Genomic DNA, 27,231 nt, shown 5'->3' with positions numbered 1-27,231 from the left:
TGAAATATTTTGAGAGGTTCAAGAGAAAGGAATTACTAAAGTAAAAAAAGACATTGTGGTCCTGCTAGGAATAGTAAATTTTCACTAGAAATTAAATACAAGTTATCAGTATCACAGAACAACTCTCCATCATCCTATGGCTAGGCTACAACATAACATGTAGCTACCAGAAATAAACAGAGGGAACTTCTTTTAAGGACATTGACATTTAATTCTATTTGAGGCTTGTTAAAGGTCATTCAATTTCTTTGCTTGCATTTTGCTTTCATTATCTTGCAAGCTACTTTGGTGAATTAATTCATTTAATACTGTGAAGATGAAAATTGATTTGTATCAGATCATCTCATTCTGTAGATAACTTGCTAATTTCAGAAACATTTTGTTCTTATTTGTAATGAGGAAGAGGGGGATGGAAAAAATCTATGAGAAAGAGAACACCAAGGAAATTGGATATTATACTGAAGACATTATCTTCTGGAGTTTCTTTTAAAAAATGACCATCTCTTTATTTTGTTATAATAGTAGATGTAAGAAGGAGATGAGTGCTATAAAAAACTGTTTATCAGAAAGCAAGAGAAAGAAATAAGAATATAAACACTACTAGAAACATCAGTCTCAGACCCAAATAAAAATATCAGGAGAGATCTAAAGTGCGTGTTCAAGCTGAGAGTAGCACAGCAAACATGGAGAAGGTAAAATTATCTCTACAAAACCTTATAGTTACAAATGCAAATAAAAGAGGAGTGTGAAATTGATAAGAGAATAGGATGAGCATGATTAGATCAATTCTATTAAAAGCTATGAGAGACAATAAGTGATTCAATAAAAGTAATCTGTATCCAGGTTTGTTCAGTAATCCACTGGAGATCTTTGTGAAAATCTTTTGACAAGCTAATTAAAAGCAGACAGTTATGCAGCATTTCATGTTTACCTTTGTGAAATGAATCAACTCATCTTCAAGTTCCTATATTCATATTTTCTCTATTGCCCTGTCATGGTGACCTTTATGGTACAATACTATGAATAAACTGAATATTCATCAAGACAGGCTCTGAGTTACAGTGAAAATAAAATGGCAGAAAAAAAATTTTAACCAGCATTTAACTCAATGAAATAAACGTTCACTGAACAATGAAAGTGTCCTGGACAGAGGCACACACATAAAGTCAAAGTAACTGCCCTTGAGGAGATCCTGATATGCCAAGTAGTTTAAAAATAGGTAGTCTCAAGTTTTCCTTGTATTTTGCTCTTTAAATATTTTTTTTCCTGAGCTAATGAAAAATATTTTCCTCAGGATAATTATGTTCCTTTTATAATACTGAATTCTTCATAGCAATATATATTCACAACAAACAAATCCCAGAAAGGTTACTAAAATAAGGAAAAGATAGGAAAAAGGGCTTATTTTGTTTTGTTGCTGGTTTTAATACATATTTTGGAATAATTTTGCAGTGCTTCCATAGGATAAGCTCTTGCCTTGAGGCTAATATAGTTTATATTTTCCCTAGTGCCTGACAAATAAGTGGAAACTGGAATGAACTATTCTTTACACCAGTAATGTCCTTCAGGGCCATTTTTGCTCTAACAAACTCCTTCTATCTGAAGATTCAAAGTAGGCCAACTTTTCTTCTGATAATCCATCTCAGACTCAGGCTCACAACTAGGCCAGGAAGGTTGGCCAGGCCGGCTGTTCCTCCACACTGCTGTTTTTGAAAAATTGTATTGCAGGGTTTTGAGTGCTTCGAAAAAAGTTCTTGAATGAATATATTTTGAATAAAATGGGCAATCAGAATCTGAGTAATGTGCAAGTAAAAAAAATGTAAGCGGATCTAAGAGCATCAAAAATAACTTTTACTTTCTTTAATCTTTGAATATTTTAAATCCAGAATCAGTGCAAATGTTTCCATGTTCTTGGCATTGATTCTTCAGTAAAGATTTTAAAATGAAGTCTAGGTAACATTTCTACATCAATGTCCTTGTTTTGTTTTGTTTTTGCTATAATAGACCACAAGATAGCACATACTATGTGCCAGCCCCGATACTAAGCACTTCACAAATGTTACCTTACTTCATTCCCTTAACAGTCTTATGAAGCAGATATAGCTACTATTTCCATTTTGCAGATCACAAAATCGAGGCATCAATAGATGAAGTAACACATTCAAATGTAACTCAGTCATTGGAGGATCTGCGATTCTAAACCAGGCAGTCTGTCTACAGGTTCTTAGTTCTTAACCAGACACACTGAAGCTGCTAAATGTAAGTGTTGATATTGAAATAAATTTTGTTATGATTTATTTTTACTTTCACCAAAGTAATACATGTGTGGAGACCTACAAACAATGATAATAACCAGCAGCCTTATGGTCACTACTATTCATCTGATTCTTAATGACTCAAAGCAACCTCTTTTAATTTTCTCTTTTCTCCTGTCATTTAGCTATGTATTTCTAAAAATAAAACAAAGCCTACCCATACTGTTCTTTCTTAGTTTTTAAGTACATGGTATTTTTTTTTAAAGATTTTATTTATTTATTTGACAGAGAGAGACACAACGAGAGAGGGAACACAAGCAGGGGGAGCAGGAAAGGGAGAAGCAGGCTTCCCGCCGAGCAGGGAGCCCGATGCGGGGCTCGATCCCAGCACCCTGGGATCACGACCTGAGCCGAAGGCAGATGCTTAATGACTGAGCCACCCAGGCGCCCCAGTACATGGTATTTCTTACCTGTTACAAAGAGAGGAGGATTAGCGCTTTCATTGCATAGGCACACATGCATGCATCTACTCAGGCCCTCCCAACCAATGCTATTTAGTTTTTTTTTTTGGTAGGTCAGTATTCCTAACGACATCATATTATGTAAATCTTCGGTCTTATTAAGTGATCACAGAGATTACATTTTCATTCTTGTACAACTTTTAGTTTTCCCTGAAGTTGCTAATTTACTCATTTCATTTGCTTAGATTTCTGAGTACCTACCATTAATTCATTCCCAAGTATCCTGCAAACTATAAATTTCCTTATAAGCCAGTAAAACACATAGCTAATCTGTCAAGTGCTTTTATTTCCTATCCCTGGTGACCTCCCTTTCTTGGAGTCCTTTGCCTTCTTTCCCTGATCTGCACTGTATGGACACCAGTCACAGGAAGTCCTTTCACTATGATTCTGAGCAGCAGTCTCCTATTTGTCTGGGTTTGATCATCGTTCCTTGTAAGAATTTTCAATGAATTCTGCAGTTTTAACACCACCCTCAAAAGCAAGTCATCTTCAAAAGCATCCGGTTTCACCAAATCCTCTAGCCATTCTAGAAAAAATAATGTAAGCAAGTGATAATAGCCCTGATTGTCTCTCCCATATACCTACTCCCATTTTCTTTTTTTTTTTTAAGGTTTTTTATTTATTTATTTGACAGAGAGAGAGACAGCGAGAGAGGGAACACAAGCAGGGGGAGTGGGAGAGGGAGATGCAGGCTTCCCACGGGGCAGGGAGCCCAATGCGGGGCTCGATCCCAGGACCCTGGGATCATGACCTGAGCCAAAGGCAGACGCTTAACGACTGAGCCACCCAGGTGCCCCTCTACTCCCATTTTCATAAGCATAAACTTCAGCTTTCTCTCTTCTGCTAAATTTTACACACACACACACACACACACTCACACACACATATATCCCAGAGAGGTTGAAACCAGATGAGCCAGGTGGACCTCTGAGTTGAGGAGACAGAGCTGAGATTCTGAGGAGACCAAAGTGGCTAAAATTCATTGAAGAGAGTAATAATAAATTCAGCTATATAGAAATGCAAGATCAATTCAAAAATCAATCAGGTTTCTATATACTACCAATGATCAAACAAAAATTGCAAAGAAAACAATAATACATATATTATAGAATCAAAAACATGAAGTATAGACACATCTGACAAAAGACACTGAAAACTACCAAATCGAAACATAACTAAATGCATGGAGAGCTTTACCCTGTTTATGATCAGAAGATCCAGTATTGTTAAGATGGGAAGGTCCCAAATTGATCTATCCATTAAACATGTATCTCAAATTAAAAATCATTAGGCTTTTTTGTTTTTGTGTTGGTTTTAATGGAAACTGACTTGCTGATTCTAAAATTCATACAGAAAAGCAGAGGGTTTAGAATAGCCAAAACATATCTGAAAAAGCACAGAGTTGAAGGGCTAACAATAACTGATTTCAAGACTTATTATAAAGCTACAGATAATAAAAATTTCATGGTAAAGACAAAAGAGAGACACTAAGTCAATGAAACAAAACAGAGTCTACAAATAGACCCACACACATAAACAACTGATTTTTGATACAGTTACAAAGATGATCAGTGAAGAGAGAATAGTTTCAACACTTGATGCTGAGATTTTTAAATATACATATGCAAAAAGATAAACTTTTCTCCTTACCTTGCACCATATAAAATATTCAAAATAAATAATAGACCTAAAGGTAAAATATAATACTATAAAAATAATGGAAGATTACATAAGAGACTTGGGTTAAACAAAGAGTGCTTGTGGATGACACCAAAAGCATGATCCTTAAAAGAAAAATATTGATAAAATGTATCACATATAATAAGAGATACATAAATAAAGTATATATGGAAAGAGAGAAAGAAAAGAGAGAATCTCAAACTCAGTAATAACACAAGCAATCTAATTTAAAAAATTGGGAAAAATTTTGAGCCAGCACTTCACAAAAAAATATATATGGAAGGCAAATAACCACATGAAATGATACTTGACATCATTAGTCACTAGGAAAATGCAAGTTAAAATCATAATCAGATTCCAGTATATATTTATTAAAATGAGTAAAATGTAATGTCTGATTCTGCCAAGTGTTGTCAAGGATGGGGAACAACTTGAGCTCTCTTATCCTACTGATGAGAATGAAAATGGTCCAATCACTTTAGAAAAGTTTGGCATCTTCTTAAATTGTTAAACATTCAACTGCCAGATAACCCAGCCATTCTATCCCTAGGTATCTATTCAGGAGAAAGGAAAGCACAAATCTACACTAAATCTCATGCATCTGTGTTAGTAGCTACTTAATTTGTAAAAGCCTGAATCTAGAAACAACTGAAATATCTGTCAAGTAGTCAAGGGATAAATTGTGTTATATCCACACATTGGATTACTACTTAGCAATTAAAAGAATTAATTATGGGTGAATCTCTTATGCTGAGTAAAAAAAAAAAAAAAAAAACAAAAAACAAAACAGATAAAACCAATATTATATCATTCAATTTATATAAATTTCTAGAAAATACAAACTAATGACAGAAAACAGGTCAATGGTTGCTAAAGATAGGCAGAGGCTGTTGGTAGCAGGGAGATGAGGAAGAGGGATTACAAAGGCATACAAGGGATAGAATTCACTATCTAGATTGTGTTTACAATGTCAGAATGTTTCAAATTATACACACAATGCTAAACAGGCCAACAAAAAGTAAGGAATAAAAAATAAAAAAAATTGATTAGCCCTATTTTATTTTCTTTGCTTTTGTAGGATTATGTCTTTTAAAATTCCAACATTTTAATATTGTGTTTTGGGGATTTATTTGCTTGTTTTGTTTTGTTTGCAAGGAAGTGTGGAGGAGAAAGCCTTAGTGATGAGATAGTGAGGTGCGTAAGATAGGCACTGTGGCCTATCATTAGGCTACTATTGACCTTCTGATGATTTGATTCATCATAAGGAAGGTCATCTGCTTGTACACCATGGTTATCTGTGAGTGACTAAAACCATGAAACGCAAACCCCTGGATAAGGAGGAAATCTCTTAGTGAGAAATGCTATGCAGGACACTGGGAAAATTGAAAAGCTGCTTTCTGATACCTTCTAAATTACTTTCCCCCACACCTTCAAAACTTGTGGATATGGTAGGAAATGGGATTGTGGAAAAAAAAAAAAACACTATAATTTGCAATGCATTGTGCAAAAACAAGGTGACCTTGTCATTTAGCCAACTAGCATAGGAAGGATATGAATTAGAACCAGGTTGTTATGGTAAGATTCAGGGATAAACATTCTACAAAACCAACAGCAGAAGGATTTCTGGAAAAGAGGCTCAGTGTATAGTTGCATTCTTAGATGTTTGACAGGAGGACAAAGGGGCCCTGGATGCCACCAGCCCTAACTCCTCAAGGTATAGAGGATAATGATGAAACCCATATGAGCTGGGGTCATCTTTCCATGGTACCCAGTCACAAAGAAATTACCAGGTTCCTGTCAGGAGGATAATACCTACTGAGTCCTCACTTGAATCTCATTTCATTATACCCAGTGCTAATGTTAGTGGTTAAAAGTCTTTGTAGCCAGACTGCCTGAGTTTGCATCCTTGCCTCCACTACTTACTAGCTGTAACCTTTAGATATTAAGGTCATTCATAAGAATTCATGTCTCTTCCTTTTGGTTATATGGTAGGATCATACCTCTTTAAAAGTTGGTGTACCCTGTGACATGCTTTAATCCAAATGTGAAAAGAGAAACATATGTCATGTCTGGAAAGAAGCTTTAGATCCAGTGCCTGATGTGTCATGTTCATTTCCTCTTGTCAGAGTAAGAGGGGGAGGTATTGACCAACGGAGGACTTGGTCAGCTTGGGTCCCTGAGCAACAATAGTCAGCATGGATTCCTCCCTGCAAACCTACTAATATGTAGTCCTAGGAAGAAACTTGTTTTGTCAAGCCCCTGAAATTTGTGTTTGTTTACTGCAGCATAAACGAGTTCATCTTCACAAATATTGTGTGTGACCTTTGGCAAGTTGCTTAACCTCTTAGCTATTCTGTTACCTTGTCTGTAAAATGGGAGTGATAATAGTATTTACCCTGAAGGTTGTTACGTGAATTAAGTGAGAAAATGCATGTAAATTCTAAAAATATGCCAAACATGTAGCAATTTTTATTAGTAATAAATTATTATCATCAGTATATCCTTTGAAAGGTTGAAAAACCCAATGAATTCCATTCATACTAAGCCACTATTTAATGAATATGAACTAAAAGCCTGGCAACATAATGATACTTTACATAAAATATGAAAAATCATCATCATGACAACCTTGTAAAACTTTATTAGCATTATAGGAATTATTAAGATCTACAGATCCCATTTAGGAGTACTGAAATATATTTGTGTGGCTTTGTTGGCAGCAAATGTCCTATTTCGATTGTAGCAAATGTTTTAATTTTAAAGTGTTCGTTAGAAGGACTTAAGTGAATCAAAATATGTGGAAGTAGGTTATTCTCAACATGATTAGAGTAAATTTCAAGCTTGGTTAGACTTATTTTGGCTGCACTAACAAATTGACTCAAATCTGTGTAAGGGCTTACATGCAGTAGAAATTAATTTTTTCCTCATATGTCAAGGATGCATCTCTCCTCCTTGTAGTCATTCATGGAACCATGCAGACAGAGACTTTGCCACTTTGGACAAAGAGTGCCCAGAATCACCTTGCAGTTTGTCTCCATTCTCGCATTTTGAAGAAACAACAACAACAAACAATAGAGGAGTCTACATGGGAGGTTTTTATGGGCAAAGTCTAGGAATCAAATATATCATTCTGCTCATACTCTCCTGATTATGACTTAGTCACTCCATCACAATTAAGGGAGACCTAGTATTCTAACAATGTGCCCAGGAAAAGTAGCAAACATAAATTTGTGTGATATATATACTAATCTTTGCCTCAGCTTTTTAGACCCTGAAATCTCTGAGTAAAGAAACTATCCACTCAAGGTAGCTCCTAACAGAATAATCCTAACATATTTATTTCAACATTTTCAGCTTGTTAATGTTCTTTCACTTTCATTCATTCTCATTTTCCTCCTCACAACAACCCTCTGAGGGGTAAGAAAGATGTTATTATTATTCTCCACTTAAAGTGGGAAGAATTGAAATAAGGGTTAAGAGTCCCTGGGTCAAATGGAGCAGAACTACTTAATACAGAAATTAAGTGGATGTAGTTAAAAGGGATAAAGTGAAGCTATGCTTGATTTCCAAACCTCTAGAGAGGGCTCAGACAAGACCTAGTTTTAATAAGCCTTCATTCTTAGGGACATTTCGTTATGTATATCCTCACTTCATATTAAACTTAAACTATATTTTCTGTTTTTTTTCCTTAAGAAAAATGGTTGTATGAGATTGATGTGTTACACATATAAAATTACTGTACTTTTTAAAAAAATCATGCATGTATACAACCGTACACAGTCTTTTATTGCCCATGTGTTCTCCAAAGGTTGATTCATCCTAGGTGGATGAAAATAGGAAGGAAATTATAATTTAATGAGCATGTATATATGTATGAAGCATTCTTTTGGTAGTCTGCATATATTATCTCATTTAAAGAAAGCTTCAGTACAATAATATTACCTACATTTTATACATGTGAACCTTGAAGGTAGAGAAATTAATGTTTCTCATAAATTACAAAGTCAGGAATGAAATTCTGAAAGATTACATTTTTCCTGAAATAATGGTGATAGAAAGCTATGGAGATTGTTCTGGAGATTGTGAAGGCAATCTTCCACAATAATTATGGCATAAATGGCAGGAGAATGTTCACATAAATCTATACCAGGTACAGTTGCCAATATTGGCCTTAGCAAAACTAGATGTTGAAGGTTAAAACATTAAAGGAGTCCTGTAGTGTTGATAGGCTGAGAAGTCAAATGATAAAATCCAATTTCAAACTAACTCAATTATTAAAAATAAGCTGTAAGACAATGGAGAAGTTAATTCTTGAGTAACTTGCATCCTTAGCCATGGTTGGGCCCTTCAAGTCCAGTTGGGTGATTCCTGTACCAAGTAATGCATGCATCCCAAGTACCCAAGCTGAGACCATGGCAGAAGGATGAGTCATCCTTCAGAGAATGGGTGGACAGCTTGTGGATGCAGAATCCCAAATAGCAGATCTAGAAGTACTCTCCAATCGCTTGCCTTTTATCTACATATGTTTTGAACAAACCATTACATTTGTAAGGAAAACCAACAAATCCGTGTTATCATTCCAGGCACCTTATGATTCCAGATGAGAACCTGCCTGCTTTGGAATTATATTTTAGTGTCTGTCACTCACTGGCTTTGTGGGTGCTACTCAAGCCACCCTCCTTTCAAGTTCAGAAGATTAGAGATATTTTTCTTTTCTTTTTTTTTTTTTTAAGATTTTATTTATTTATTTGACAAGAGAGACACAGTGAGAGCAGGATCACAAGCAGGGGGAGAGGGAGAGGGAGGAGCAGGCTTCCCGCCGAGCAGGGAGGCCGATGCGGGGCTCGATCCCAGGACCCCGGGATCATGACCTGAGCCGAAGGCAAACGCTTAACGACTGAGCCACCCAGGCGCCCCAGAGATATTTTTCAAATATCAGATACCATTTATAGCACATAGTTATCCTCACTCAATACTTATAGTTGTTATTGTTAACATCGGGATGGTAACAATGGTAATGATGATGATGTTGATGATGATATTTGGTCTCCAAATCCCAACTCATCTAACATACCAGAAAATCTTTGCAGTGGTTATTTGCATTTAGGCATAATAAGTTTAAAATTAACTTACATTTACTGAAACCTTTATTTTTGGGAAAACATTTTCAAACATGTCATCTTATTTGATCCACAAAAGATAATTTAGAAATGGAGTCTAATACTGATGTCTCATAGCCAACATTATGACTGTTCCAATGTTATTTCTATTCTACCTCATCATTTCTATGACAAACATTTTCAGTACTTAACATAAATATGACATTGAGATAAAACTGATCCATCAAACTCAATTATATAATTTTACTCAAAACTGTGTCACTATTCTCTATTTATCCAAAGCCGGGCGCCGCATACATGTGGCACAGATGAATCACTTTAAATTATTTCCCCAGAATAGACTCAAGGCTGAAGTGAGATTATTCTCAGTTAGGATGGATTGAATAAAAGGCCTAATGAGACCTCTGAATTTTAGAACAGGGAGAAGCCGGAACACGTTTTGGATATTGCATTTGCCCTCAGAGATCAAAGAATATAATCTCAGAGAGGGGGGAAAAAAAAAGAGTGAACTTTAAAAATCAATCACAAAGAATGCTCTAATGTAGGTAAAAAGCAGCGCTAAGAGAGTGGCATGTCCATCGTGATGACATGGGTCAGTAGTAGAGACAGACTAATAAGACACCAAAAAGTTACTAACAGAGAAATCAAACTTGTTTTGGTGTTTGCTTGATTAGTTGGTCAGTTGATTACATCTGAAAGATACAAGAGAAAGTCAGCATTTTCATGTTACACATTCCAGAGATCAGCAACGTTGTTTAAACACAGACTAAAACAGATGAAGTTATAAGAGCCTCTCCAATAGACACACAATTGCATAAGGCAGTCTGGCCTAGATACTTTAAAGAGCCTGGACTTATACAGAGCTTGAAAAAGCATCTGTTATGTAGGCATCTGCAGAGTGGTCATTCCCTATACCACCTGTGGGGTCTCTGCTCTGGGAGCACAAGCAGAAAGGCAGTGCTCTACAGCATAAAACCCTAGGTATAACAGAAACTGCTATTATGCTGTTTCATTGAGTCAGAAGAAGGGCAAACCTTGAATTTGTCAATTTTTCTGAAACCAATTGCTCAAAGGTGAAAAAGTTTAAGACAAAATGGGAAGACCACCAAAAAGGCTAGTTAGATAAGAACACATGGTCAAATTAGTAGATAAGTAGATCTAGTTCTATAATTTTTCAATGTTACCCTGAACCACAACTTTTTTTTTTTTCCCACTAGGAATCATGTTATATTGTTTCTTTAGGCTAAACAGAAGAGTAATTCTTAGGATTTGAATTCATTTTAATGAATATATTTCATGTAAATTATTTAATTTGATTTACAAAGTAATCATATAAAGTGAATGTTACTCCTATACATTTCTTACCAAATAAGGAATTTGAGGTTTATGTAGGTGAGTGACAGCCATTAAAAAGTGACAACAGAACTAGATTTTATACTCCAGATGCTTCCAACTCCACCTCCCATGCTCTCCCTTGCTGTTTTGTCACTTCCCTCTCTTTTTCTTCTTTAAGGTTTATTTTTAGTGGCTTTAATTCCCATTACAGAATGATATATGTTAATTTGTAGTAAAATAATAAAGCACATTTTACCAAAAAGAATACTGAAACTACACATAATTTCATCACCCACAGATAATTATAACCAATATTTTGACATACTTCCAACATTTTACCTGTGAGTGTGGTTATGGGTGTGGGTGTATGTGTAGGCTTAAGAGTGCAAAAATATCATCATAAGTGCATACCAATTTGGAAACCTACTTTTTTAAACAATATATTTCAAATATTTTCCACATAATTATATATTTTAGTTTTCAGAATAATTTTTATAAAAAATAATATATTGTCTTGTTAAAATTGCAAATAATGTAGAAAGATATGCACAATGAAAACCAAAAAGTCCCCCAAATCTTCATCATAAACATCATTAACATTTTCATAAATATCCCCTGACTTTCAATTTATGTACATATCCATACATATATACAATTATATATACATTATATATAATAATTTTATATATGACAATAATCTATATAATCTATCTCTCTCTATAATAATCTATATAAAATGAAAGAATGAAAGAAAGGAAAAAAATGTGAACTCCTTTAATAATGAATGGAGTAATATGAAGTCCTGTTTTGTTTTGTTTTTTTAGGAGGGGAGGGGCAGGGGGAGAGGGAGAGAATCTTAAGCAGGCTCCACAACCAGCTTAGGGTGGATCATGACACAGGGCTCAACCTCAGAACACTGAGATCATAACCTGAGCCAAAATCAAGAGTCAGATGCTTAACCGACTGAGCCACCCAGGCACCTCTGAGAAATCCTGGTTTTATTTTTTTATTTTTTATTTTTTTTTCATTATTTATTTTTTATTTTTATTTTTTTTATTCTTATGTTAATCCCCATACATTACATCATTAGTTTTAGATGAAGTGTTCCATGATTCATTGTGCATAACACCCAGTGCTCCATGCAGAATGTGCCCTCCTCAATACCCACCACCAGGCTAACCCATCCTCCCACCCCCCTCCCCTCTAGAACCCTGTTTGTTTTTCAGAGTCCATCGTTTCTCATGGTTCGTCTACCCCTCCGGAAATCCTGGTTTTAAAGTCAGATTACATGGGATCAAATCTGGTTGGTCTCAAACACTGTAAAATAGAGATAGTTATAATACCAACCTCAAGGATTTCCCATAAAGATTCAATGTTATTGTATGTAAAACCATTAAAAGAGTACCTTTGCATGGTCATAAAATGAATGTTCAATAAATATTAACTGTTATTATTGTCATCATTGTTTTCATAGCTATCATGACTGTAATTTTTATATATTAAACAATGCTAAACTGATATTAAGTGTTTATTTTTTTGTTTTTAACATTTTCATGTATGACCATACAGGACTGCTTTTATGTCCCTTGGGAAAAAATAAATACTTTGACAAATAGGTCTTTTATAAGTAACAGTTATCTGCAAGAGCTGGAAAGATTCGGACGCCTGGGTGGCTCAGTTGGTTAAGCGACTGCCTTCGGCTCAGGTCATGATCCTAGAGTCCCTGGACTGAGTCCCGCATCGGGCTCCCTGCTCGGCGGGGGGTCTGCTTCTCCCTCTGACCCTCCCCCCTCTCATGTGCTCTCTCTCATTCTCTCTCTCTCAAATAAATAAATTAAAAAAAATCTTTTAAAAAAAAGAGCTGGAAAGATTCATTGTAATAAATAAAAAAAAAAACAGGCTTGGGTAATCAATCAGGACTCTTCTGTTTCGCAAGGTCCTCATGAGAGAGAAGCTTAGATCAGTGGTGATTAGTTTAAAGTTGTCACCAGGTGATTAGTTTAAAGATTGAAAATCTACAAGATTATGGGAAACCTTAAGTGTGGCTTTCCAACATTTCAGCCTCCAAACCAGGTAATGATAAAATTCTGGGGTAATTATCTTTTATAGTAACTTTTCTAATGCCTTTAACAACCCATATTTAACATCTGGGTTCTGGATATAATTTCTTACTAAGCCACTGGAAGGATCTTACTATTTTTCCACAATTTATAAGAAGAAATAACCAGACATCACACATGCACCATTATGTAACAGTAATGAAACGATCAGGCTGTAGACAAGAGCTATCCGTATTCTACAAGATGGAAGAGAAACTGAGAACTCCAGTCCTGGCTTGGACCTATCACCACATGTATTTGTGTCTTTTTTACTGCCTGTGTTTCCCTAATCTATTTGCTTGGATAAATTCCTAAAGGGGGATTTCTAGGTGAAGGATTATATATATAGTGTATGTGTTGGTATCGTTGGTAAACTGTACTATGAAAAAAGATTAAACAAATTTGTATTACTATGAAAAGTTGAGGGAGGAAGGCATCTGCATTTCTGCTAGGATAGGTACCATGCTAGGCTTGCCTCCTACATTTCAGGGGTACACAGTTCCCCCTCAGGGAGGTTTATCTAACCCCAAACCATCATTGCATGACAGTCACTGTCAATGCCGTAGTTCTGGCTTTTGTCCACTCTCCCTCAAAATCTCAGAAATCTCCAGACAGTCCTCTGTGGCACCACTGTAGACTCTAATTCACCTTTTCTTATTCCCAGAATTATCTAACAAAAGACATAGAATTTTACAACAAGAAAATAATTTTCTTAAATCCTTTCTGAAAATGTCTAAGAAGCACAATGTCCAATTGTATTGTCTCTAAACAAAGCTTAAAGAAAATTTACCCTGTGGTAACTGATATTTATGCTATCTAAAAGACAACTGAAGGGTATGCATTTATCATAAAGTAACAAGACTCTACCTTAAATCTTGCTCTACTGCTTAGTACAGCTTGTAATTATGAAAATTGTACCCTGTTGAGTTTTATTGATTAGTATTTTTGGCTTAGACCCATATATTCATACATTTTATAAATTGCCTACCAAAGCAAATTCCTCTGTGATAAGAAATGTAACACAAAGTCCTAAATTTATCAAAGTATATATTTAGTCTTTCGGGGTAATACCATTAGTTTGAATCTATGGTTCTTCACAAGATTTAGGGAGAACTATACACATTAAGTACAAAAATATGACACAAGGGTTTTTTTTTTTTTTTTTTTCATCTGTTGCTAAAGAGAATTAGCCTCTTGAATTTTTCTCTAGAGGACTGGTTCTCAGAGGACAGAGGCTCCCCACTTGGAAGGAAGCATCTTCTCCTTTTTCCCCTTTGCTTTACATCTTTAGAGAGACAAAAGGAATAATAGTAAGGTTCAGAAGAAAAGTAACAGGCAAGGGTGAATTAAGCCTGCTGCAGGAGACCTTATTCCCAGAGTTCAAAGGAGTCTATAGCTCCCTCAAATTATCACCTCTCACCAGAACTTTAATATTTTGGGCCAATAAATCAAGTTAGTTAGCTACAGACTCTTCATTTCTCCCTCAAAAATCTGTGGCATCTGTATGCAACTGGTTTAAGGAAAACTAGATTTGCTGCTTTTGTTTTCTTTTCCAAATATCAAAACTTTTATTTATTTTATTTATTTATTTTTAAATATTTTATTTATTTATTTGATAGAGAGACACAGCGAGAGAGGGAACACAGGCAGGGGGAGTGGAAGAGGGAGAAGCAGGCTTCCCGCGGAGCAGGGAGCCCGATGCGGGGCTCGATCCCAGGACCCTGGGATCATGACCTGAGCTGAAGGCAGATGCTTAACCGACTGAGCCACCCAGGTGCCCCTCAAAACTTTTATATGATTTAAAACTAAATTGGGGTATAACTTAGAATCATATACTACTACAAAGTCACCGTCCATATTTCTCTTTTACATGCGTGCGCGCGCGCGCGCACACACACACACACACACACACACACACACTTACTTGGTCCCAAACTCTACCTAGCAACTGAATTCAACCCTGCAGCCTAGCAGCCTCAGCCTCTGAGATAGAGCCTGGACCTACACACGGGAGCCAAAGGAGGCTGTTTGATTGGCCCCGCTGCTTAGTACTGATCCAGTATCAGCACTGTGCCTGCTCTGCCAATTTTTGTGTAGTGATTTCACTAACCTTTTTGTCTGTGTTAATAGAACTGCTCTGCGTTGCTCTTTAACCACAATTTAACTAACTTCTTGATGATGAGATAATCATATTTCTCCACATCTTTAACTTTAAATTCCTTCATAAAATTCCCTTGAGGGCTTTTGTCTTCTACACCAAATAATTATACAGTCATTTCTGTTTCCCCAAGTAATGCCAGGAACCACGTACTTAAGGTAGATACCACACTATGATATAATCACAACATCAAAATTGAGACAGGTGGTTTAAGAGATAAATAGAGAGTGGTAATCCAAAACGTGCTATTCCCTTAGTTGGGAGGTGCTGGAAAGGCACAAATAAGGTATATGTGCTCGCTGTTAACTCTAGGCTACACCAAGAGCTGGCAATTACAGCATCACTCATCATTTTTCAGTCTATTCTTCAAGTATTTTCAGTCACTATTAGGCATTCTTGTAGTGAGACAGCCAACAATGAGTATGTAGATGAGAGAATAGTATTGCTTTAAACAATCATAAGTTCATACCAATGGTAAACATAGACTGTTGGAATTTTCCTATCACTTAGTGATTCCATTTCTTTGGTTTCTTAGGTACCCACTCTTTGGCAGAAACAAAAAACATTAATTTATTTCCTGTGTGGTTTTTCAGTGTTACTCTTTTGATGGAATAGCCAGATGGTGAACAGTCACTATTAGACTGACTCTGACTCTTCATCCTTGTACTTAATTTTGTATTAAGAGGACTTTTCTGCAACTTACTTTTGAGTGCATCAAAAGTTCAAGGGCAAATCTGGCAAACTTGAAGTTTTTCTTTAATATGAAAACTTGTGTTCCATTCCTTATAAATGCATTTCTCTCATTAAAGTTACACATAAAATATAGCAAACTAACTGCAATGACAATTGATAAGAAACAGTTTAAACAGAATGATATGATAGTCTCAGGCTAGATTATGAAATGAGAAGCAGCAGAATGAACCATGATGGATGACAAACAATACATGATGTAGTTGAAGCAGGAACTCTGGGTGTGAATCTTGCATGATCTCAGGTGAGTTATTCTCTGTGCCTTAGTAGCCCAATAATAACAAACATGCCTAACTCATGGTGCTGTGTTAAGGATTAAATGAGTTAATACATGTTAAGAAGAATAATAACTGGCATTGGAAACATGCTATTAAAATTAGCTACCATTTCTTTATCGTTTTCAGGACTTAAAATTACAATTTTACCCTTCCCTTATTAAAGGGAATGTGGCAACCCATTCTCCTCTATTTCCTTTCCCCCTAAAAAAAAAAACTTTAGTAGATTCAAATACGATGTGCGCCTTCCCAGAATATGTACAGTAAATGAGATATCTCTGTCACTGAATACATTGCAGACTTGATTTCGTCTGTGGTGTGCGGGGGCAGGGGTAAATAATTCTATTCTTATTTCCCAACCTCCTGGACTGTCAGAGATCAATAAAAAAGGTTTCTTGTTTTTGTTTTTGTATGTATGCAGTATGTGTGTTGACTTATTACTAAGAACTCTCTGAGAAGCTTGAGGTTTTGTTTTTTTTTTTTTTTTTCTAGCCTTATGGAGATAAAATTAACATTATACAAGTTTAAGGTTTACAGGGTGATAATTTGATACACACACATAAACATTTCATGTTTACCCCAATAACGTTAGTTAACGCACCTTCATCTCACATAATTACCATTTTGTTATTGTTGTTATGGTGAGAACATTAAAGCTCTACTCTCATAGCAACTTTCAAGTCTGTAATACAGTATTATTAACTATAGACATCATGCTGTACGCTAGATCATCAGAACTTATTTATCTTATAACTGAAAGTTTGTACCCTTTGATCAACATCACCTCATTTTCCCCAATGTACAGACCCTGCTAAACCACCATTTTATGCTCTGTTTCTTTGAGTTTGATTTTTTTTAGATTCCACACATAGGTGATTTCGTGCATTGTCTTTTTCTATCTGGCTTATTTCATTTAGCATAATGCCCTCAGGATCCATCCATGTTATTGTAAATGACAGGATTTCTTTCCTTGCTATAGCTTATTTATACATATATATCATATTTTCTTAATCCATTCTTCTGTTGATGGACATTTTGGTTGATTCCATGTCTTAGCTTTTGTAAATAATGCTGCAATGAACATAGTGCAGAAATCTCTTCAATAGTGATTTTGTCTCCTTTGGACATACACATAGTAGTAGTATTACTGAGTCATATGGTAGTTACATTTTTAATATTTTGAGAAACCTCCATACTGTTTTCCATAGTGCTGCACCAATTTATATTCCCACCAAAAGTGCACAAATGTTCCATTTTCTCCACATCTTCCCCAATATTTATTACTTCTTGCTTTTTGATGATAACTATTCTAACAGCATGAGGAGGTATCTCATTGTGCTTTTGATGATTAGTGATCCTGAGAACCTTTTCATGTAGTCGTTGGCTTATGTTTTCCTCTTTTGGGAAAATATTTATTCAAGTCCTCTGCCCATTTTAACGTCGGATGTTTGTTTTTTGCTTGAGTTGTATGAGTTCCCTGTGTATTTTGGGTAATAAACCTTTATCAGACATATGTTTTAAAAATATTTTTCCCATTCTGTAGGTTGCCTTTATATTTTGTTGATAGTTTCTTTTCTAAGCAGAAGCTTTTTGGTAGTCTCACTTGTTGACTTTTGTGTGTGTTTTGTTGCTGTTTTTTAACTTGTGCTTTTGGTGTCATATCCCCCCAAAATAATTGCCAATGCTGATGACAAGGAACTTTTTCCCTATGATTTCTCCTAGAAATTTTACAGTGTCAGGTCTTACTTTTTAAGTCTCCAACACATTTGGAGTTAATTTATGTAAGTGGCATAAAATATAAGCCTAATTGCATTCTTTTGCATGTGAATATCCAGTTTTAAATAGCACTATATATTGAAGAGATGATCCCCTCCTCATTGAGCATTCTTGACTCCCTTGTCACATATTAGTTAAAATTATATATGCATTGATTTATTTCTGGGCTCTTGATTCTATTCCATTGGTATATATGTCTCTTTTTATGCCAGTACCATACTACTTTGTTTACTATAACTTTGTAATATAGTTTGAAATCAGGAAGTGTGATGCTTTTATCTATGTTCTTTTTCAAGGTTGTTTCAGTTATTCAGGGTATTTGTGATTCTATATAGATTTTAGGATTTTTTTTTCTATTTTTGTGAAAAATTACATTGGAATTTTTACAGTTGTTTTGTTTTATTTTGTTTTAATTCCAGTTAGTTAACATACAGTATAATATAGGTTTCAGGTATACAACATAATGACTCAACACTTCCATACAATACCCCGTGCTCATCACAGCAAGTGTGCTCCTTAATCCCCATCACCTATTTTACCCATCCTCCCACCCACTCCCCTCCAGTAACCATCAGTTTGTTCTCTGTAGTTAAGAGTCTGTTTTTGGTTTGCCTTCCTCTCTCTCTCTTTTTCCCTTTGCTCATTTGTTTTGTTTCTTAAATTCCACATATGAGAGAAATCATATGATATATGCCTTTCGCTGACTGATTTATTTCTCTTACCATAATACTCTCTAGCTCCATCCATGTCATTACAAATGGCAAGAGTTCATTCTTTTTTATGGCTAATATTCCATATTCTTCTTCTTTATTCATTCATCAGTCCATGGACACTTAGGCCATTTCCATAATTTGTCTATTGTAGATAATGCTGCTATAAATATTGGGGTGCATGTATCCCTTTGAATTAGTATTTTTGTATCCTTTGTGTAAATACCTAGTAATCCAACTGTTGGATCTTAGGGTAGTTCTATTTTTAACTTTTTGAGGAAACTTTCATACTGTTTTCCAGAGTGGCTGCACCAGTTTGCATTCCCACTAATACTGCAAGAGGGTTCCCCTTTCTCTGCATCCTTGCCAACACCTGTTATTTCTGTGATGTTGATTTTAGCCATTCTGACAGGTTTGAGGTGATATCTCATTGTAGTTTTCAGTCTCTTTTCCCCAATGATGAATGATGCTGAGCATCTTTTCATGTGTCTATTAGCCATCTGTATGTCTTCATTGGAAAAAAAAAATGTCTATTCATGTATTCTGCCCATTTTTAAATTGGATTATGCATGTTTGGGGTGTTGAGTATCTTAAGTTCTTTATATATTTTGGATACTAACCCTTTATCAGATATGTCATTTGCAAATATCTTCTCCCATTCCCTAGGTTGCCTTTTAGTTTTGTTGATTGTTTCCTTCCCTATGCAGAAGCTTTTTATTTTGATGAAGTCCTAACAGTTTATTTTTGCTTCTGTTCCCCTTGCCTCTAGATACATATCCAGAAAGAACGTTGCTATGGCCAATGTCAAATTGTTACTGCTTGTGTTCTCCTCTAGGATTCTTATGGTTTCAAGTCTCACATTTAGGTGTTTAATTCATTTTGAATTTATTTTTGGGTATGGTGTAAGAAAGTGGTCCAGTTTCATGTTTTTGCATATTGCTATCCAGTTTTTCCAACACCATTTACTGAAGAGACTGTCTTTTTCCCGATGGATATTCTTTCCCGCTTTGTTGAAAATTAATTGCCATATAGTTGTGGGTTTATTTATGGATTTTCTATTTTGTTTCATTGATCTATATGCCTATTTTTTTTATGCCTGCACAATACTGTTTTGATCACTGCAGCTTTATAATATAACTTGAAGTCTGGAATTGTGATGCCTACAGTTTTCTTTTCTTTTTCAAGGTTTTTTTTTTTTTTTTAATTTTATTTTACTATGTTATGTTAGTCACCATACAATACATCATTAGTTTTTGATGTGGTGATCCATGATTCATTGTTTTCATATAATACCCAGTGCTCCATGCAGTACTTGCCCTCCTTAATACCCATCACCAGGTTAACCCATCCCCCCAACCCCTTCCCCTCTAAAATCCTCAGTTTGCTTCTCAGCATCCAGAGTCTCTCATGGTTCATCTCTCCCTCTGACTACCCCCCTTCATTTTCCCTTCCTTCTCCTAATGTCCTCCATGCTATTCCTTATGTTCCACAAATAAGTGAAACCATATGATAATTGACTTTCTCTGCTTGACTTATTTCACTTAGCATAATGTCCTCCAGTCCCATCCTTGTTGATGTAAAAGTTGGGTATTCATTCTTTCTGATGGCTGAATAATATTCCATTGTATACATGGACCACATCTTCTTTATCCATTCATCTGTTGAAGGGCATCTCGGCTCTTTCCACAGTTTGGCTATTGCAGACATTGCTGCTATGTACATTGGGGTGCATATGGCTCTTCTTTTCACTACATCTGTGTTTTGGGGGTAAATACCCAGGAGTGCAATTGCTGGGTCATAGGGTAGCTCTATTTTTAATTTTTTGAGGCACCTCCACACTGTTTTCCAAAGTGGCTGTACCAACTTGCATTCCCACCAACAGTGTAAGAGGGTTCCCCTTTCTCCACAACCTCTCCAACATTTGTTGTTTCTTTCCCTGTCCATTTTTGCCATTTTAACTGGTGTAAGGTGGTATCTCAATGTGGTTTTGATTTGAATTTCCCTGATGGCTAATGATGATGAACATTTTTTTGTGTGTCTGTTAGCCTTTTGTATGTCTTCTTTGGAAAAGTGTCTGTTCATGTCTTCTGCCCATTTTTTGACTTGATTATTTGTTTTTTGGGTGTTGAGTTTGAGAAGTTCTTTGTAGATCTTGGATACCAGCCCTTTATCTGTAGTGTCATTTGCAAATATCTTCCCCCATTCTGTGGGTTGCCTCTTTATTTTGTTGACTGTTTCCTTTGCTGTGCAAAAGCTTTTTATCTTGATGAAGTCCCAAAAGTTCATTTTTGCTTTTGTTTCACTAGCTTTTGGAGATGTATCTTGAAAGAAGTTGCTGTGACTGATGTCAAAGAGGTTATTGCCTATGTTCTCCTCTAGGATTTTGATGGATTGCTTTGGCTATTCAGGTGTTTTGTGGCTCCATACAGATTTTAGGATTGTTTGTTCTAGCTCTGTGAAAAATGCTGTTGGTATTTTGATAAGGATTGAATTAAATGGGTGGATTGTTTTGGGTAGTATAGACATTTTAACAATATTTGTTCTTCCGATCCATGAGCATGGAATATCTTTCCATTTCTTTGTGTCATCTTCAATTTCTTTCATCAGTGTTTTATAGTTTTATAGTATAGAGTACAGGTCTTTCACCTCTTTGATTAGGTTTATCCCTAGGTATCTATTGTTTTGCAATTATAAATGGGATTGATTTCTAATTTCCCTTTCTGCTGCTTCATTGCATTGAATTCATAGCTGGCTTTGGACAGTACAAATATTTTGACAATGTTAACTCTTCTGATCCATGAACACAGAATATTGTTCCATTTATTTATAGCTTCTTTAATTTATTTCATCAGTCTTGTAGTTTTCATTATACAGATTTTTCACTTCCTTGGCTAATTTATTCCTAAGTATTTCACTGTTTTTGATGGTATTTTAAATGTGATTGTTGTCTTTATTTCTTCTTACTTTGCTGTTCGCGTATAGAGACAAGACTATTTTTGTACGTTGATTTTGTATCTTGCTACTTGACTGAAATTTTTGACTAGTTAACAGTGTTTTTGGTGGAATATTTATAATTTTCCTTATACAAGATAATATCATCAGCAAAAAGGGACAATTTTACATCTTTCTGATTTGGATGCCTTTTTTCTCTTTTTCTTGCCTAATTCCTCTGGCTAGGAATTATGCTGAATAAGAGTGGTGAAAGTGAGCATACTTGTCTAATTCCTTATTTAGTGAGAAAGTTTTTAATCTGTTACCATTGAGTATGATGTTAGCTGTGGGTCCAACTAAAATTCACGAACAATGTAGGAATTAAAGTGTTTAAAGATTGGTGTGACTTCAGGTCAGGCTTGAAAGCTGTTGAACACTGTCATCAAAGTCCAGTTACTCTGTATCTCTGTATCCTGTTTTCCTCACAAATAACTGGCTTCATCCTGAGGCTGGCTTTGCTCAAATTTCCAATATGATGTCAGAATCTTTCATGGGTGCTTACAGCAGGAAAATCATGTATCTTTGTTGTAAATGGAGGGCTTAAAAATGACTCATGTTTCTGACTTGGACAAGTATATGACAAAGTGTATGTCCCTATTATTTTGCCAAATAAAGGAAATTATATGAGGGGGAAATTGATCAATGGGAAACAGTTCTTCATGGATCTCACAGTTTTGCACATCTTAGAGCAACACACTGACTAACCTTTCTTTAGAAGTATCTTTTTGAGGATTTTTATGTAGTGAGCAGCCTTGGAAGATAAAATTATGTATCCATTCTCTAGTGACTCTCCATTTCACTGAGCAATTTCCAAAGTCTTTAGAGCAACCTGCAAAACCCACATGATCTATACCCTCCCATTCTCATTACCTCTCTAAACTTATTCCTTACTACACTCCTCTCCATTCTACTCCAGCCACGCTGCCATGCTGATCCTAAGGCATGCCTGGCATATTTCTTCTTTAGGGCCTCTGAAATGTCTGTTTCTTCTTCCTGAAATGCTCTTCCTCCAGCTATCCCATGGTTAACTCCCTCACTTTTTTAAGTATTTGCTTATCTATCACCATCTTGACTCCTGACCATCTTACTTAACATTTACAATTTCCCTTCACTCCCACTCCATCCTTTATCCTTTCTTATCTCTTTCTTTCTTGTTTCCACATTATTGACCACTTTTTAACATGCTATATAATTTGCTAAATAGAATCTTTATTCTTTTGCTATAATTTGAAGGACATATTTTTGCTTCTTTTCACTGATGTTTCCAAGCACCTAGAACAGTACTGCACACATTACCAGTGCTCAATAAGTAATAGTTTAATGAATGATTAATGTATCCCCCTCAAATTTGCTGTAGAAGAAGGCAAAACATAGTTATATACACACGTAATTCCTGGTCATAATTGTGCTGCTCCTTTGCTTTTCTTAATAGAAGCATATTTTAACACTGTTCCAGAGTGCTCCCAGCAGGATAAAACACTTCCTGGTATGATTTAAGTTTTGAGTATACTGTTGGCCATGACCTAGGCATATTTTGGGTTTCAGATAGAAATGAACTTTGTTCTAAAAACCATGTTGGGCTGATTAGCAATGCTCTCACATTGAAGACAGAAAATATAAGCCCCCTGTGGAATTTACAGTAAATGCGTCTTCTCTGTTTGCTGCACATTTTCTTGTTCCTTTTAGAAAAATATTTAGCAAGTTTCAGGTCACAGCGTTCTATTTTTCTCTTAAACAACCTTGTCTCCATTTTGATTATATGGTTATATCATGGTCTTCTATTTGCTTTAAGTAGGAAGATTCTGTACAAGTTTGAGAAACTGCAAAAATGTGTAATTATTTAGGCTGGAAAAAGCACAAAAGTGATTTGACTAAGGCAGTAAACATTAGGGAAATATAGAAACATGATTAGTTCTTCATTGTTCTGTTCTGCTAAATAAGGAACTAAATAAATAGCAGTATATAAATTAAATTTTATGTTATTATTTTAACAAAGTGAAAGTTAAATTAATGAACTTTATGACCAATATGTGAAATGCAACACATAGTGTTCATGTGTTAATCAAAGAACCATAAATCTAGGGTTCAAAACAGCAAGCATATCTAAAAATTTTTAAAAAAAGAGCAATTGTTGACTTTATAAAGCAATATGAGGTGATAAGATAATTAAATTATACTGTATAAGATTTTAGTTTTGGTTTTTGGTAGTAATGTACAATCCTACCAAACATAGTTGAAATTTCCTGGCTCAAAGCGAATGCTCAGTAAGTATCAGCTCCTTTTATTAATAAGCTTCTATGCATTCTTGCCAACATTTGGTATTAAAATAAAAAATTCCAATGTGAAAAGTAAAATAAGGTATTTTATTATTGATTTAATATGCATTTCTTTGTGATTAAGCACTTTTTCCACAAGTTTATTGGCCATTAGTACTTCTTACGTTCCTTGCTTAGGTCTGCCTTTTATTTTTCTAAAAGAGTGTTTATCTTTTCTTATTGATTTCTTAAAACTTTTATAGAACAAGAATCTAAAGCTTTGATTTACATATATGGCAAACATTTTCCATTTGTTTACAATATCTTTTTCTCTTTACTTTAGGAAAATTACATTTTCATATACCCAAATCTATCAATCTTTCCTTTGCTGAAATAATAGTAAGGCCTTACCCAGCTTAAGATTAGATATATATTCTTCTACACTTTTTAAAAGCTATTTTCTGGTTTCATTTGTTATATTTAATCTATCTGAAATTTATTTTAGAAGAAGCAACAAGGTAAGAATCTATCTTGGTTCTTTTCTAAATAGACAAGCAAACTGTGTATTTATCTTATGGGGCTAAAACTAAGCTGTAATTGTCATTATTTGAACTTATTGCAAATCACACAATTCTTAATTCTTAAATGTCTGTAATAAAGATGTGTGCAAGAAGAATTTATTTTAAGGTTTAATTACTCAATGCATTTATTTAAGTTCTGGATGAAGAAATCCAAAATGTGCACATTAAATGCATTCCATGAATGTACTGATGTGAGAATATTACTATTCTAGAAATTGATAATAAAAATGATACTTTGTAGAAATAACCTCCTAGAATATAAAATAAAATTCAATGGGGTAAGAATAGACAGGTCAATCAGTGGAACATTATATAGAGCCCAAATATAGACCTACACCTATAGTGAGCTGATCTTTAACAAAAGAACAAAGGCAATTCAATGGAGAAAGGATAGTTTTTTAAACAAATAGTGCTGGAACAACTAGGCATCCTTGTGCAAAAACCGAATTTATAAATGCATACTACTAGGTCAAAGAAGCCAATCTGAAAAGGCTACACACTGAATGATTCTGAGACAGGGAAACTGAAGGGACCCCATGAGAGAAAAATCTTTTTTTTTTTCCTTTGCTTCTTTTCTGACTTCTATTCTTGCTAAGACCTGCACCCCTACCCCACTGTACACATACCTTGTATTGCAAATAGCATATGTTCTCCTTGTAAGGGACAAGGATTTAATGATTCCCTAGAATAAATAACATCTAAGGAAGAACCAGGTGAGCCAAAGCTATCATATGTTCATTCCAGACCACTGGAGCCAGTCATCCCGATGCCAAGATCCCCTGGCTCCAAAGAATAACACCTGGGCTTTCATCTTTGTTCTAGCTGGTTCCTGGATCCCTGAGAAGACATGTACACCAGACCTCTATCCTCAATTAAAAAAAAAAAAAAAAAGACCCTGGACAAAGACAGGACTCCCTCCTTTCCTTTCTGAGTCTCCTGGACACTCACTGCATTTGTTATCTGCTCTCCCTCTCTCTCTTTAGTAAACTGTGCTTTCACCTCCTGCTGGCTCACACTTGGTTTTCATTCTGTGTATGGCCAAGGACCCTCTTGGCTTGTCCTGGAGGACCTCCTCTGGGTCCTCAGACCCAGCCTGCCAGCATTCATTCCAACTATATGACATTCTGGAAAGGGCAAAACTATGGAAATAGTAAAAAGATCAGTAGTTGCCAGGGGGCGGTGGGTGGGGCAGGGCAGGGAAGGCGGTAAGGATGTATAATCAGAGCATAGAGAATTTTTAGGGCAGTGAAAATATTTTATGTGATACCATAATGATGGATGCATGTCATTATATATTTGTTCAAACCCATAAATGTACAATTCCAAGAGTGAACCCTAATGCGAATTATGGGCTTCGGATGATTATGATTTTGTCAGTATAGATTAATTTATTGCAACAAATATGCCACTCTGGTGGAGGATATTGGTAATGGAAGAAGCTATGCATGGGTAGAGGAAATGGGTAAATATGAACTCTTCATACCTTCCTCTCAATTTTTATGTGAACTTAAATCTGCTCTAAAAAATAAAATCATCTATAAGGGGAAAAATGTGTCTAGACACACTACACCTTTCACAAAAATTAACTTAAAATGGATCACAGATTAAGATATAGAAGGTAAAACTATTATTAAAGTCCTAGAAGATAACATAGGAGAAAATCTAGATGATCTTGGATTTTGGCAGTGGATTTTAAGGAACACCAAAGAGACTATCCACGAAAGAAATAAATGATAAGTTAAACTTCATTAAAATTAAAAACTTCTGCTCTGCAAAGACATTGTCAAGAGAATGAGAGAATAAGCCACAAACTGGGAGAAAATACTTGCAAAAGACATGTCTGAAAAAACTGCAATCCATTATATATAATGAAAACCTAAAACTCAATAATAAGAAAGTGAACAACCCAATTAAAAAATGGGAAAAATATCTGAACAGACACCTCATCAAAGATGATACGCAGGTGGAAAATAAGCATATGAAAAGATGTTCCACATCTTTTATTAGGGATGTTCCACATCTTTTATTAGGCATTAGGGAATTAAAAATTAAATTAATTAATTAAATTTTAATTAATTAAAAATTAAAATAACAATGAGCACTACATATTTATTAGAATGACTACAAACTAAAATACTGACAACACCAAATGTTAATAAGAATGTGGGAAAAGAAACTCATTCATTGTTGGTGGGATACAAAATGTTGCAACCACCTTGAAAGACAGTTTCTTATAAAACTAAACATACTCTTACCATACTATCCAGCAATTGTGCAACTTGGTACTTACCCAAATGAGTTGAAAACATGTCCATACAAAAACCTGTGTATAAATGTTTATAACAGCTTTATTCATAATTGCCAAAATGTGGAAGCAACCAAGATATCATTCAGTATGTGAATGAATAAATAAACTGTGTTACTATCAGACAATAAAATATTATTTTTTTTAAGATTTCATTTATTTACCTAACAGAGAGAGAGAGAGCACAAGCAGGGGGAGCAGCAGAGGCAGAAGGAGAAGCGGTCTCCCGCTGAGCAAGGAGCCTGATGTGGGGCTCGATCCCAGGACCCTGGGATCATGACCTGAGCCGAAGGCAGATGCTTAACGACTGAGCCACCCAGGCGCCCCAGACAATAAAATATTATTTAGCTCCTAAGAGAAAGATTAACAGTTGTACTCAATTGGCATATAATGATTGAATTGAGTATTACTTGCAAGTGA

This window comes from Mirounga leonina, unplaced genomic scaffold (genome assembly GCF_011800145.1).
Source record: "Mirounga leonina isolate KUSES-001 unplaced genomic scaffold, KU_Mleo_1.0 Mir_53, whole genome shotgun sequence".
NCBI lineage: Eukaryota > Metazoa > Chordata > Mammalia > Carnivora > Phocidae > Mirounga > Mirounga leonina.
The sequence above is the reverse complement of the archived record's forward strand: the minus strand, read 5'-3'. Positions refer to the sequence as shown.